Source organism: Mustelus asterias, chromosome 26 (assembly GCF_964213995.1).
Source record: "Mustelus asterias chromosome 26, sMusAst1.hap1.1, whole genome shotgun sequence".
Classification (NCBI taxonomy): Eukaryota; Metazoa; Chordata; class Chondrichthyes; order Carcharhiniformes; family Triakidae; genus Mustelus; species Mustelus asterias.
This window is the reverse complement of record NC_135826.1, coordinates 12441613-12455988: the sequence shown is the minus strand read 5'-3', so window position 1 is coordinate 12455988 and position 14376 is coordinate 12441613.

Genomic DNA, 14376 nt, shown 5'->3' with positions numbered 1-14376 from the left:
AGACTGTTAATTCCAGATACTGTCTTCACCCAAAGCTCGATGGATGAAACTAGAAACGCAATATGGGCAATGTGGTTGCAGTCCAGAGATGGTTTTTGTCGACTAAACTGTGAAGGAAAATATTTCATAAGTGAATCATCATCAGAGAATCCCTACATTACAGAAAGAGGCCATTTGGCCCATCGAGGATGAGCCAACCACAATCTCACCCAGGTCCTATTCCCGCAACCCCACACATTTACCCTGCTAATCCCTCTGACACTAAGGGGCAATTTAGCATGGCCAATCAACCTAACCCACACATCTTTGGACTGTGGGAGGAAACCGGAGCACCCGGAGGAAACTCACGCAGACACGGGGAGAAAGTGCAAACTCCACACAGACAGTGACCCGAAACCAGAATTGAACCCGGGTCCCTGGCACTGTGAGGCAGCAGTGTTAACCATAAATGAAGTTATTGACTTTCTTGTCCCAGCAAGCTGAAAATCAGAACCAAAGTGTAAGTTTTTCAATTTCAAGTTCCTGGAGAGAGGTTGGACCCTCGTGTGAGCACATGTCCAGAAAAACAACAACTTATATTTATATAGCACGCTTATAGTAAAGGAAATGTACCAGGAGCATTATAAATAATGTGCAATACTGAGTGACAGAAGAAGATATTGGGGCAGACAACCAGAAGCTTAGTCAAGGAGGTAGGTTTTAAGGAGTGTCTTAAAGGAAGCAAGTGAGTTGGAGAGGTGGAGAGGAATAAGGACGGGAATTCCAGAGCTTGAGATCTGTGCAATTGGTGGAGCAGTTAAAATCAGGATGCTCAAGGGGCCAGAATTCAAGAAGCGGAAGTATCTCAGGGAGTTGTGGGGTTGAGGATTTACCGAGGTAGGGAGGGGTTTGGCCATGGTGCATGAGCAGGAGTCAATGTCTGACAGATGATGCAAGTTAAGACACAAATAGCAAAGTTTTGAATGACCTTATGTTTATAAAGAGTAGTTCTGAAAAAGTGTCATATTGGACTCGAACTGTTTGTCTCTGGGACAACTACTCTCGCTCTCCAAAGTATGTTGCCGTCTTCACTACTGAGTTCACCTTTCTGAATACAGAATGACTTCATCCCTTCAGACACTGGCTCATTGGTCCATCTGATTAATAGTCTGTGCTTTACTTTGGACAAGAGTGGTTTCTGCTGCTCCAATCCTTGTTTTATTGTACAGAAACTGGCAATATATCCAAGAAATTTAGCACTATCACAATTTCCTGTGATACTGGGGTGGGTGCTATACTCTTAGGCAATGGTAGGTGACTCAGTGCATCTGCATTTGCTATCTGCATTCCAGGTCAGAGCTGGAAAAGTTTATATATTAGTGTCACAAGTAGGCTTACATTAACACTGCAATGAAGTTAGTAGGAAAATCTCCTAATCGCCACACTCCGGCGCCTGTTTGGGTACACTGAGGGAGAATTTAGCATGGCCAATGCACCTAACCAGCACGTCTTTCGGCCTGTGGGAGGAAACTGGAGCACCAAGAGGAAACCCACGCAGACACGGGGAGAACGTGCAGACTCTGCACAGACAGTGACCCAAGCCGGGAATTGAACCCAGGACCCTGCCGCTGTGAGATGGATGCTAAAGGCTTTGAAGTGTCTGATCAGCCACGGTCATATTGAATGGTGTAGCAGGCTCGATGGGCTGAATAACCTATTCCTGATTCTATGTTGCTAGCTCTCATTTACATTCCAGTTTATTATTTTTCATTAGAATTATTTCAGAGGGTCATGAACCTTTGGAAATGCTCTTCCCCAGCAGGTTTTGTATACCATCATTCCTCGGACACCACTCCATAGTAAACCTCTGGAATCTCTTCTACCATTCAATGAGAGCCTGGCTGGTCTGTGTCTTAAGACCAGCTACCTGATATGGTTAACATCCCATTTATTTTTACCTAACAGAGCCCCGTATCAAGTTCTGTCTTGACCTCTTCAAGCTGCCATCAGTATCAACAGCTTTTAAGGGAGATTCAATTCTGACTTGGTGCTGACCTCTGCCAAAATGACAGCAGAGGGAGCCACGTTTAGTTTTAAAGTTTATTTATTATTAGTCACAAGTAAAGCTCACATTAGCACTGCAATAAAGTTACTGTGAAATTCCCCTAGTCGCCACACTCCTGCCTGTTTGCTTCAATGCACCTAACCAACACATCTTTCAGACTGTAGGAGGAAACCAGAGCACCTGGAGGAAACCCACACATACACGGGGAGAATGTGCAAACTCCGCGCAGACAGTCACCCAAGCCGGGAATCGAACCCAGGTCCCTGGAACTGTGAGGCAGCAGTGCTAACCACTGCTGATTAACTCAAGTTTCACCATGCTTCATGTGTTCAAGCCGTAACAGGAATGAGTCCTGAGGCTGGAAGATTTGCCACGAGTGAAGACTTGATGTCACTCAACTGCCACAACTGGCAACCAGCTTCCCAGCAACATTAAATGAAGCCTAGGAGCAGCCAATGGCATCAACCAGGAATGGGCACATTGTTAAGGCCATGAAACCACAAGACATGGAGCAGAACCATTCAGCCCATCAAGTCTGCTCTGCTACTCAATGAGTTCATGCTGGTAAGGCCACACCTGGGGTAATTTGCACAGTTTTGGTCTCCTTACTTGGGAAAGGATATACTGGCACTGGATGGGGTGCAGAGGAGATTCACTTGGTTGGTTCCAGAGTTGAGAGGGTTGGCTTATGAGGAGAGACTGAGTAGACTGGGGTTATACTCATTGGAATTCAGAAAAATGAGGGGAGATCTTACAGAAACATATAAGACTATGAAGGAAATAGATAAGAAAGGAGGATGTTTCCACTGGCAGGTGAAACTAGAACAAGGGGGTATGGCCTCAAAATAAGGGGGAGCAGATTTAGGACTGAGTTGAGGAGGAACTTCTTCACACAAAGAGTTGTGAATCTGTGGAATTCCCTGCCCAGTGAAGCAATTGAGGCTACCTCATTGAATCTTTTTAAGGCAAAGATAGATTTTTGAACAGTAAAGGAATTAAGGGATATGGTGAGCGGGCGGGTAAGTGGAGCTGAGTCCACGAAAAGATCAGCCATGATCTTACTGAATGGCGGAGCAGGCTCGAGGGGCCAGATGGCCTACTCCTGTTCCTAGTTCTCATATTCTTATGTTTTTATGACTGATCTGGTCTAATAAGCCTCAACTCCACTTTCCTACCTTATCCCAATAACCCTTACTAATTAAAAATCTGTCTATCTCAATCTTAGACATACTTAACCACCCGGCCTCTAATAGCCTCTCCTATAAAGAATTCCGTGGATTCACTACCCTCTGAGTGAAGAAATCGCTCATCATCTCTGTCTTAAATGGACGATCCCTTGCTCTGAGATAAAGTCCTCTGGTCCCAGACTCTCCCACAAGAAGCAACATCCTCTCAGAATCTGCCATGTCAACCCCCCTGAGTATCATTGGTTGGTGGGTGAGGGTTCGGTCAGAATGGTGCATTACACTGGGTGGGGGTGAACTTCCACATAGTTTCTCCCCATAACATCAGCAGAAGGACAATGGAATCATGGTGTAAGCATGAGCACAAGGCAAAGCCGGAGAAGCCCATGGAAATACACTGCATTACTTTTTATTTTAATTTATTCAGGGGATATGGGCATTGCTGGCTGCGCCAGCATTTATTGTCCATCCCCAGTTACCTGTGAACTGAGTGTCTCGTTCGGCCATTTTAGAGGGCAATTGCAAGTCAAACACATTGTTGTGGATCTGGAGTCACATGTAGGCCAGACCGTCTCGCAGATTTCCTTCCCTAAAGGACGTTTTAGGCCTTAACGATTCTGGTACTTTTGATCTCAAGAAACACACGGGGTGGGATTTTCCAGCTGCGCTCACCCCAAGACCGGAAAATCCCACCTGAGGTCAACGGACCTTCGCATGGTCCTGTCCCACCAGCTATGATTCCTGTGGCGAGCGGGATGGGAAAATTCCATCTATATACAGGAATGTACCTCTGAGGCTGTATAAGGCTCTGGTCAGGCCCCATTTGGAGTATTGTGAGCAGTTTTAGGCCCCATATCTAAGGAAGGATGTGCTGGCCTTGGAAAGGGTCCAGAGGAGGTTCACAAGAATGATCCCTGAAATAAAGAGCTTGTCATATGAGGAACGGTTGAGGACTCTGGGTCTGTACTCGTTGGAGTTTAGAAGGATGAAGGGAGATCTTATTGAAACTTACAGGGTACTGCGAGGCCTGGAGAGAGTGGACATGGAGAGGATGTTTCCACGAGCAGGAAAAACTAGAACCAGAGGGCACAACCTCAGGCTAAAGGGACGATCCTTTAAAACAGAGATGAGGAGGAATTTCTTCAGCCAGAGAGTGGTGAATCTGTGGAACTCTTTGCCACAGAAGGCTGTGGTGGCCAGGTCATTGAGTGTCTTTGAGACAGAGATAGATAGGTTCTTGATTAATAAGGGGATCAGAGATTATGGGAAAAAGGCAGGAGAATGGGGATGAGAAAAATATCAGTCATGATTGAATGGCGGATCAGACTCGATGGGCCGAGTGGCCTAATTCTGTTCCTATGTCTTATGGTCTTATGGTATGGGAATGGGACTAATTGGATAGGTGCTTCAAAAATCGAGCAGAGGTACAAAAGGCCAAAAGGTCTCCTGTGCTGTCTGAGGAGAGCGCGGTTTTCTGCAAGAGTTACAGAATAGCAGAGCGCAGGCGCATTCTGCCGTTGTTTTATTTTGGAACCAGCAGCATATTTATTTTGGGCACCAAGAGATAAGCAAGGTTTGAACAGACCTTCATTTCGCATGTCCCATTCACTTATTTCCGGGACATAGTCTCAAGTGCATTTGAAACATTGTGAATTATTAATAAAAGAAATGCTTCCATCGCTGGACTGAAGCACCGCATGCTACTTAAGAACTTGTTAACATATACTGCTGTGATATTACTGTCACGTGGGAAGCGTGTAGGGATGAGACATTATCTATTATTGACTTTCACTTAGGCTGCCACAGACCGTTAGGTAGTAGGGTGTGTTAGCCGATCTCAGCCTCACCTTCCAGGATTAAAGTCAGTTGGGAAAGGTCAGTCGGAATTCCAGCTCTGCACTATCGCCCACTGACTCCTGCTGAAAAACAGGCTCTGCAATTATTGGCTGAGGGCAGGATTTAGCAATGATGCCCCCACAGTTGGATAGCCTGCCAACACTCACTATTCGGATACGCACGTATAAAAGGAACAACTGGATAAAAGCAAATTACTGTGGATGCTGGCATCTGAAACCAAAAGAGGAAGTGCAGGAAAATCTCAGTAGGTCTGGCAGCATCTGCAAGGAGAGAAAAAAGCTGACCTTTCGAGTCCAGATGACCCTCGGTCTAAAAGGAACAACTGGTGATCAGGGGATGGAGAGGGGATTGGGTGAAGGGCAAATGTGCCTGGCAGCTTTAAAGCCAGCTTCATTACGTGCAGGAGAGGCAAGATATTTGGGAGAGGCGGAGAAAGTGGGAACAGCAGCGGCGAGAGGAATCAGTGATCAGGAAGTGAAAACTGAATGGATGAATTCAGGATGAAGTTGGAGCAGCAGAGAGGGGAATCAGAGTCTAGAAAAGGTCTTGAAAAACTGAAATGTATTGGCAAGTATGAGGCTATGTCTCAAAAATAAGCAATCGGGGCATGCTAAATGAAAGCTCAAACCTTGCTTACACCTCGCAAAGCTCATAATAAATGTCTGGTGATTCAATAATAAAGTATTCGGAACTCTATTGTTCTGTAACACTGCATCAAAGAGTTTGGACAGTGCAAGAGGCTACCTGACCCATCCAGCCTCTGCTGGATCTTTGAAAGGGCCATCCAATTAGAGCTGAAGAACTACTGGGATGCTTGATGGTTTGAGTTATAAGGAGAGGATGGATAGACTGGGACTTTTTTCCCTAGAGCATAGGAGGCTTTGGGGTGATCTTGTAGAGGTCTTTAAAATAATAAGGGGCATAGATAAGGTAGATACTCAACATATTTTCCCAAAGGTAGGGGAGTCTAAAACTAGAGGGCATAGGTTTAAGGTGAGAGGGAAGAGATACAAAAGTGTCCAGAGGGGCAATTTTTTCACAGAGAGGGTGGTGAGTGTCTGGAACAAGCTGCCAGAGGTAGTAGTAGAGGCGGGTACAAATTTGTCTTTTAAAAAGCATTTAGACAGTTACAAGGGATATGGGCCAATTGCAGGCAATTGGGACTAAGTTCGCAGTTAGAAAAGGGGTGACAAGTTGGGCCTGTTTCCATGCTGTAAACCTCTATGACTCCATCACTCTATGACTCTATAAGAATAGGAAGATGTACTGTAAAAGCAAAAGAGAGTAAGCAGATGTGATGTGTTGGCAGGAGAGAATTTTGGGAGCAAGAGTAAAGTCAGATACAGCTGGGCTAGGAAATCCTGAGGAGGAGGTTAGCCCAGCAAAAGGGGTATCATAGAACTGGGAGAGGAAGCAGAATTCAAGCAATTTGAGAACTTAAAGGGGTATGTCTATATGTACATAGATACCTCAAACTCCATATTCAATAAGTGACCTTGAAATGTGGAGACTTATTGATCAAAATGCAGCAAGATCCCACAAGCAGGGCAAGGTGAGTGTTCACATAACCATTTCTGGTGGTTTGGACTGAAGGAGAAGTTCCCTCCAGGAAACCAATTCTTAAAAGCCCTTAGGGATGGGTAATAAATGCTGGCCCAACCAGCAATGCCATCCTATGAACGAATAAAAGCCTCAGATCTAACCCCTCTCAAAGAGCAACCATTCCCACAATGCAACACTCTGGTTGGACATATTCCTGAAGGTTTCATCACATGACTTCCCCATGCTCCCACGATTGGTCACCACTCTCCCACAGCCAACTGGAAAACAAAGAGACTCTTTGTTATCTGATTGGATGAATCTTGACGATACTAAGCAGCCTTTTGCCCTGCCTCCCTATTTGTTTTGCAACTGATAGGCACAAAAATGCCCAAGGAAACTGGATTTTTCTTTGAAGGCATTTGTAATGATGCACACTCACTGGCTTCACCAGGAACAGAAAAGATATTTATTAAGAAGGAAAATGTGTATAGAAACTGGCAGCCTCTCGGCTGCCCTGGAGTAGCCTATTGTCTCCCCCAGTCCCGACATGTCTTCCAATTCTCTTCTGTCTAAGAGACAGCTCCACTCACCGGGGTGATAACCTACTCTCAGTCCTAGTCGACCCCCTAAGCCAGGCAACCCTCTTCTGCTGTGTTGCCCTTGAAGGGACAATCAATACAATTGCTACAGCGCTGATGACTTTACTCCCTGATTGTTCATGGCAATGTGCTGGAGATGAATTTTCAATTCCCAGGCATTGTTATCCCTTAGCACTCCTTTTGTGTGACACCTGACAGACTGCCTGTGGTGGGGAGTGGGGGGAGAGTGAAAACCAACAACCTTCTAACCCAGAGGCAAGAGGGGCACCAGTGCAACCAGCCTAATGAGCAGATCAACTCATAAAACAAAAGAATGAATCACACTGACCATCTTGACCCCTGAGTTGCATCAGACCCTCATTGCAAATTGAGACAAGCTTCATAAAACTGCAACAAATGAGCCCTGCAGTGTGATCTCTGACCGAAAGAATTACATTGAAATCACTGATATTAATGCCAATCTCCTTCTTGCTTTGGTGGGAGAGGTTGGTCGGGGAGATTCATAGAATCCTACAGTGCAAAAGGAGGCAATTCAGCCCATTGATTCTGCACCGACCATAAACCCACCCAGGCTCTATCCCTATAACCCCAGGCATTTATCCTAACTTAGTCCCTCTGACAGTAAGGAGCAATTTAGCATGGCCAATCCACCTAACCCACACATCTTTGGACTGTGGGAGGAAACCGGAGCACCCAGAAGAAACCCACGCAGACACGGGGAGAATGTGCAAACTCCACACAGACAATGACCCAAGCTGGGAATTGAAACCAGGTCCCTGGCGCTGTGGGGCTGCAATGCTAACCACTGTGCCACCGTGCCGCTTCACGCGTAGAGAGAAGATAGCAATAACCAAGAGAATTTCTAAACCTAGAAGCTAAAGAGAAGGCTCTTTCATGCTTAGTAAAATCAGAAGCAGCTTTACAGGAGAGCCATCTTGGGTAAATGACCTTAAGAAAAGGTTCTCAAAGCCAAACCTTTTATTCATCCCCATTGGAATCTGTGCAGTTTGGCTCTCAATCATCACAATCAGGCACAGACGCAATTCCTCATAAAGCATGGCACAGCTCTGCGTACAGATCTATTTAGTCATCAGAGCCACTTAAGGGGAAAATGATCTCTGGAGAAATTGCAGCTATACCTGCACTCAAGAGAGGAGACCTGCGTTAAATAAAGCACCACTGAAGAGTGGGATAATTTGCATACTGTGTTGAAGCCATTCAGAGAATTGCAGCCTCCACCAGCATGACAGGTCTCTCAGCTCACCAGCATTGACAGAGAGGCTTGGTATTTTAACCCACTCCTGCCCGTTAGTGGTATCTGGTAGCAAGATCCAGGACGGGATATCTAAATGGATACAAAATTGGCTTCTTGACAGAGGCTGGTTGTAGAGAGTTGTTTTTCAAACTGGAGGCCTGTGACCAGCGGTGTGCCTCAGGGATCAGTGCTGGGTCCACTGTTATTTATCATTTATATTAATGATTTGGATGAGAATATAGGAGGCATGGTTAGTAAGTTTGCAGATGACACCAAGGTGGGTGGCATAGTGGACAGTGAAGAAAGTTATCTCCAATTGCAACAGGATCTTGATCAATTGGGCCAGTGAGCTGACGAATGGCAGATGGAGTTGATTTTTGACAAATGCGAGGTGATGCATTTTGGTAGATTGAACCAGAGCAGGACTTACTCAGTTAATGGTAGGGCGTTGGGAAGAGTTACAGGACAAAGGGATCTAGGGGTACATGTTCATCGCTCCTTGGAAGTGGAGTCACAGGTGGACAGAGTGGTGAAGGAGGCGTTCGGCATGCTTGGTTTCATTGGTCAGAACATTGAATACAGGAGTTGGGACGTCTTGTTGAAGTTGTACAAGACATTGGTAAGGCCATACTTGGAATACTGTGTGCAGTTCTGGTCACCCTATTATAGAAAGGATATTATTAAACTAAAAAGAGTGCAGAAAAGATTTACTAGGATGCTATTGGGACTTGATGGATTGAGTTAGAAGGAGAGGCTGGATAGACTGGGACTTTTTTCTCTGAAGCATAGGAAGCTGAGGGATGATCTTATAGAGGTCTAGAAAATAATAGGGGCACGGATCAGCTAAGTAGTCAACATTTTTTCCCAAAGGTAGAGGAGTCTAAAATTAGAGGGCATAGGTTTAAGGTGAGAGGGGAGAGATACAAAAGTGTCCAGGGGGGCAATTTTTTCACACAGAGGGTGGTGAGTGTCTGGAACAAGCTGCCAGAGGTAGTAGTAGTAGAGGCGGGTGCAATTTTGTCTTTTAAAAAGCATTTAGATAGTTACATGGATCAGATGGGTATAGAGGGATATGGGCCAAATGCGGGCAATTGGGTTAGCTTAGGGGTTTTAAAAATAAAAGGCTGCATGGACAAATTGGGCCAAAGGGCCTGTTTCCATGCTGTCGAAAACAAGATGGGGCGGAGTTCTCCCAGGCCCCTTCTGGCAGGTTCAATGGCAGACTGTGGGGGAGAGTGGGAGGCCCAAACACTGCTTTTATGCCCACGTTAATTTGCAGCGGGATCTTTCGCTGGTGTCCACCCTGGATGATCGGGAAACCCGCTGGAAGTTGGCTTAAACTCAGTTGCATCCCATTAATGCCGATGAAGGCTCGACAACCCAATCCCAATACTCTGTGACACCAGTGGGAAAACACGCTGCTGAAAGCACATGCAATGTGGCGTGCAGATGTCGGGACTCACCTGAACAATATCTGAGGCGGCCTCAAGTATTTAAAGATGGAGGCTGCCAGCAACCGTGGATCCTGTAAGACCACAGTAGCAGTTGGAGGGAGCATCGACTGATGGACCTTTCAGCTTTAGTTTCCTGGGGGTGGGGGAGTGGGGGAGGGTTAGGGTCCATCTTCCAGATTCAGAATGTTCCAGGAGATCCATCTGTTCTGAGGAGGTCCATCTTCGGGTCTCAGAGTGCTCCAGGAGATGAAGCTTCACTTTCAGGATGTGCACCTTCTCCCTTCACTCGATGATGGGCACCTTTTCAATATGGGACCCAGATAGGACAGTGGATTATGTGCCATCAGGTCTGCATATGGAGCAAAACACCCAGCTGTGATGATACTGCGCCTTTAAGAAATGTATTTTACCCATATTTCTCTGCAGTGACACGGTGGCATAGTGATTAATACAGCTGCCTTGCAGCACCAGGGACCCAAATTTGATTCCCGGCTTGGGTCACTGTCTGTTGGAGTTTGCACGTTCTCTGCGTGGGTTTCCTCCGGGTGCTCCGGTTTCTTCCCACAATCTGAAAGATGTGCTGGTTGGGTGCATTGGCCGTGCTAAATCCTCCCTCAGTGTACCTGAACAAGTGCTGGAGTGTGGCGACTAGGGCATTTTCACAGTAACTGCATTGCAGGGTTAACATGAGCCTACTTGTGACTAATAACTAAATAAACTTTATAAACAGGCCATGATATTTTATTGTTGCTGTACTGTCCATAGCTGGTACCCTCTAATTGTTACTGAAGCAATATAATGGACATCTTGTTTGTTTTTAATCTGGCCTAAAGCAGTGTCCTGGGGTTTTATGATCCTTTTGAAATAGCTGGGTGGAGCATGATTGACAGGTCAGGTGTTGTCTGGGGACAGGACGTTTTTCCCACAGAAAGGTCCATGGCTTCAGTTTCATTTTTTTCTCAGATGCTGTTTGGACATGAGACAGAAAGTAGTGGTTGTTGTCTTTCCCTCCCTCAGGAGTTGGAAATTCTGCTGTCTGTGAGTTGCTGTTAGAAGCTAATGGAGGAAAGCAGTGTGTTGCTGTCTCTCTCTCTCCAGAGGAATGCTGAAAGTTCCAAGACTGGGAAGCCTCAGTGTTTCAATTCAATGTTCAAAGGGCTAATTCACAGCAGGTGTTAAAAGGTTGCAAAATCCAGCATCGCATGAGCATATTTGCTTTTGGTGCCAAGTCTCGAAATGGGTGTATGTTTATTGGGTGTTGTTTGACTTGGGTGGCATGGTAGCACAGTGGTTAGCATTGCTGCCTCACAGCGCCAGGGACCCGCGTCAATTTCTGGCTTGGGTCACTGTCTGTATGGAGTTTGCACATTCTCCCTGTGTCTGGGTGGGTTTCATCCCACAGTCCAAAGATATGCAGGTTAGGTGCATTGGCCATGGTAAATTGCCCCTTAGTGTTCCAGTGCATTCCAGAGGGACTCATGGGGTAAATAAGTGGAGTTACAAGGATAAGGCCTAGGTTGGATTGTTGATGGTGCAGGCCCGATGGGCCGATGGGCCTCCTTCTGCACTGTAGGGATTCTATGATATGATGATGACTTGGAACATCATAGTTAGCTGTTAAGGTTTATACAGTATCATGGTTGTTTCTTGTGATTGATTTTTCTTATTATATGTTAACTATTCTGAAATAAACTTTGTTGGATAAAAACTTCCTAGTGGGTCACTTGAATCATACCTGGAGTGAAACGCCTATGCTCACCTGTGCTAAATTCAAAGGTAAAAACTTATGGTCTAGGCTAACTTCATAAAACACCCTGGAGTTTCTGACCTGGGTCATAACAGCTTGCATAAGTAATGAGGTCAAGGCTGGAAGATATGGTGTGTGTGGGAAACACTCCATGTTACCACCCCTGCCACAGGACGTAATCCCCAGATTGGAGAACTCCATCCATGATCTAGTCCCTGATCATCTGCTGCTTGTGGGACTTTGCTAAATGATAAGACCTTAAAAAATAGGAGCCGGAATAAGTCATTTGGAAACTGCTGTTCCTTGCACCCTATAAAATTGTCACTCAGACAGACCATTTAAGTGTCAATAACCGAGGCTTCACACATTTCTCATCTCAGAACCTTGTCCAAAAAGCATTGAGACATTGCCAAAGGGGATCAGAGAAAGAACAGCTTACTACATCCACTTAAAAATGTCAATCCAACAAAGTGAAAAATTCACTGCTGTTTTCAAAACAGAACCCCCTGCTGAGTTAATGCTTTTATTGGTCTGGACGGACAACCAATTATACATAATGAGATGTTGATCTCAGTCTCAATACACTCAGTCTCCAGCTGCCACCTTTGTGTGGCTGGCTGATATATTGGTCCATACAGTAACAGTCACTGAACTTCACTTTGTAATTCACTGGTTGTGGCTCCTTGAGGATAAGGCGCCATTGCAAATAATTTTTCTCAATCACTGTCCATGCTGAGTTAATTGATCCATGCATTGCTATAGATGGCCTCACCATCCTTCAAGTTAGGGTGAGAAATAGGTTCCATCTGTTTGCTATCCAGTGCCTCCTATTGGAAAGAAAATACTCATGCGCATTTATCAGACAAGGATACGTTTAAGCTCACTTGGAGATCCATTGTTTAAGAGCCTGCCAACAATTACAGGTAAATTCATTGATGCCAGAATGGAGTCACAATGAAGGGGAAGTACGGGTCAGAAATAAGACCACCCACATGCCCTTTGACTCAACACCGGGAGTGTCTTAAGAATGGTCAGTTAATTGAGGCATCAAGGGTTACTGAAGCATAGCAGAAGTTTGCACTTTCACAAGGGGAGCTGAGGAAGCAATTGGCTTGGGTAAACTGCAATGACAAATCTTGATCCCAATAAATGTCAAAATAGTTTACTCTATAGCCTGCATCAAGTCGGAAGTCCGACACCTTGGTAATATTTGACCAATTTGACCATGATATAACCAGAGGAACCATTACATAAACATCATTAAAGTTTATCGGAATTAAATTGCATCAGTCCATTCCTGTTGTATTGACGCTAAGATAAGAAAATACAAAAGGTCATGAATGTAGCCCAATCCATCATGCTAATCTGCTTCCCATCCATTGACTCTGTCTACACTTCCCGCTGCCTCGGCAAAGCAGCCAGCATAATTAAGGACCCCACGCACCCCGGACATACTTTCTTCCACCTTCTTCCATCGGGAAAAAGATACAAAAGTCTGAGGTCACGTACCAACCAACTCAAGAACAGCTTCTTCCCTGCTGCCATCAAACTTTTGAATGGACCTACCTCGCATGAAGTTGATCTTTCTCTACACCCTAGCTATGACTGTAACACGACATTCTGCACTCTCTCCTTTCCTTCTCTATTAATGGTATGCTTTGTCTGTATAGTAAGTCATCTCACAACACCAGGTTAAAGTCCAACAAGTTTATTTGGAATCATGAGCTTTCAGAGCGCTGCTCCTTCATCAGGTGAGTGCAGGATTTATTTCACAAACAGGCTATATATAGACACAAACTCAATTAGAAGATAATGGTTGGAATGCGAGTCTGAACAGGTAATCAAGTCTTTACAGGTGCAGACAATGTGAGTGGAGAGAGGGTTAAGCACAGGTTAAAGAGATGTGTATTGTCTCCAGACAGGACAGTTAGTGAGATTTTGCAAGCCCAGACAAGTCATGGGGGTTACAGATAGTGTGACATGAACCCAAGATCCCGGTTGAGGCCGTCCTCATGCGTGCGGAACCTGATGAGGGAGCAGCGCTCCGAAAGCTCGTGCTACCAAATAAACATGTTGGACTTTAACCTGGCGTTGTGAGACTACTTACTGTGCCCACCCCAGTCCAATGCCGGCAACTCTACATCTTGTTTGTATAGCACGCAGAAAACAACACTTTTCACACAAACTAATACATGTGGCAATAATAATTCAAATCAAATCAAGCGATGTTGGACGTGATGCCACTGTTGGCTATCAGTACATGCCAACATGGAAACATTTTTAGCAATGTCACAGAGTCTCCTCATCATGGTGCAATTGGTGATGGGGTTGGTGGTAGAAGGGTGCAAATGAGCAGCTGAATCTCCAACAATATGGTACACAATGTGGCATCAGCAGCAGCATTCCTTTATGCTGCTGCCGAAGAGCCCAGTGGTGCCAGTGCTGTCTTCCTAGGGCTGGCGTGACTCTGTCATTTCCATTTTCGATGCTTGAACAATAAGCAGCCTCGGGAAGGTTGCCTCCCATGTGGCAGTGGCTTATTGTCATTCACAATTAATATGCTGCATCTTAAAACACTGCCAGGTTAGAGGGGAATGTCCCTTTAAGTCCTATTGACATGTTTGACCATTGCTACCAATTGCTCTGGGGCATAAATGCTGGTGCTGGCAGTAAAGGGCATGGGTAGATCAAAGG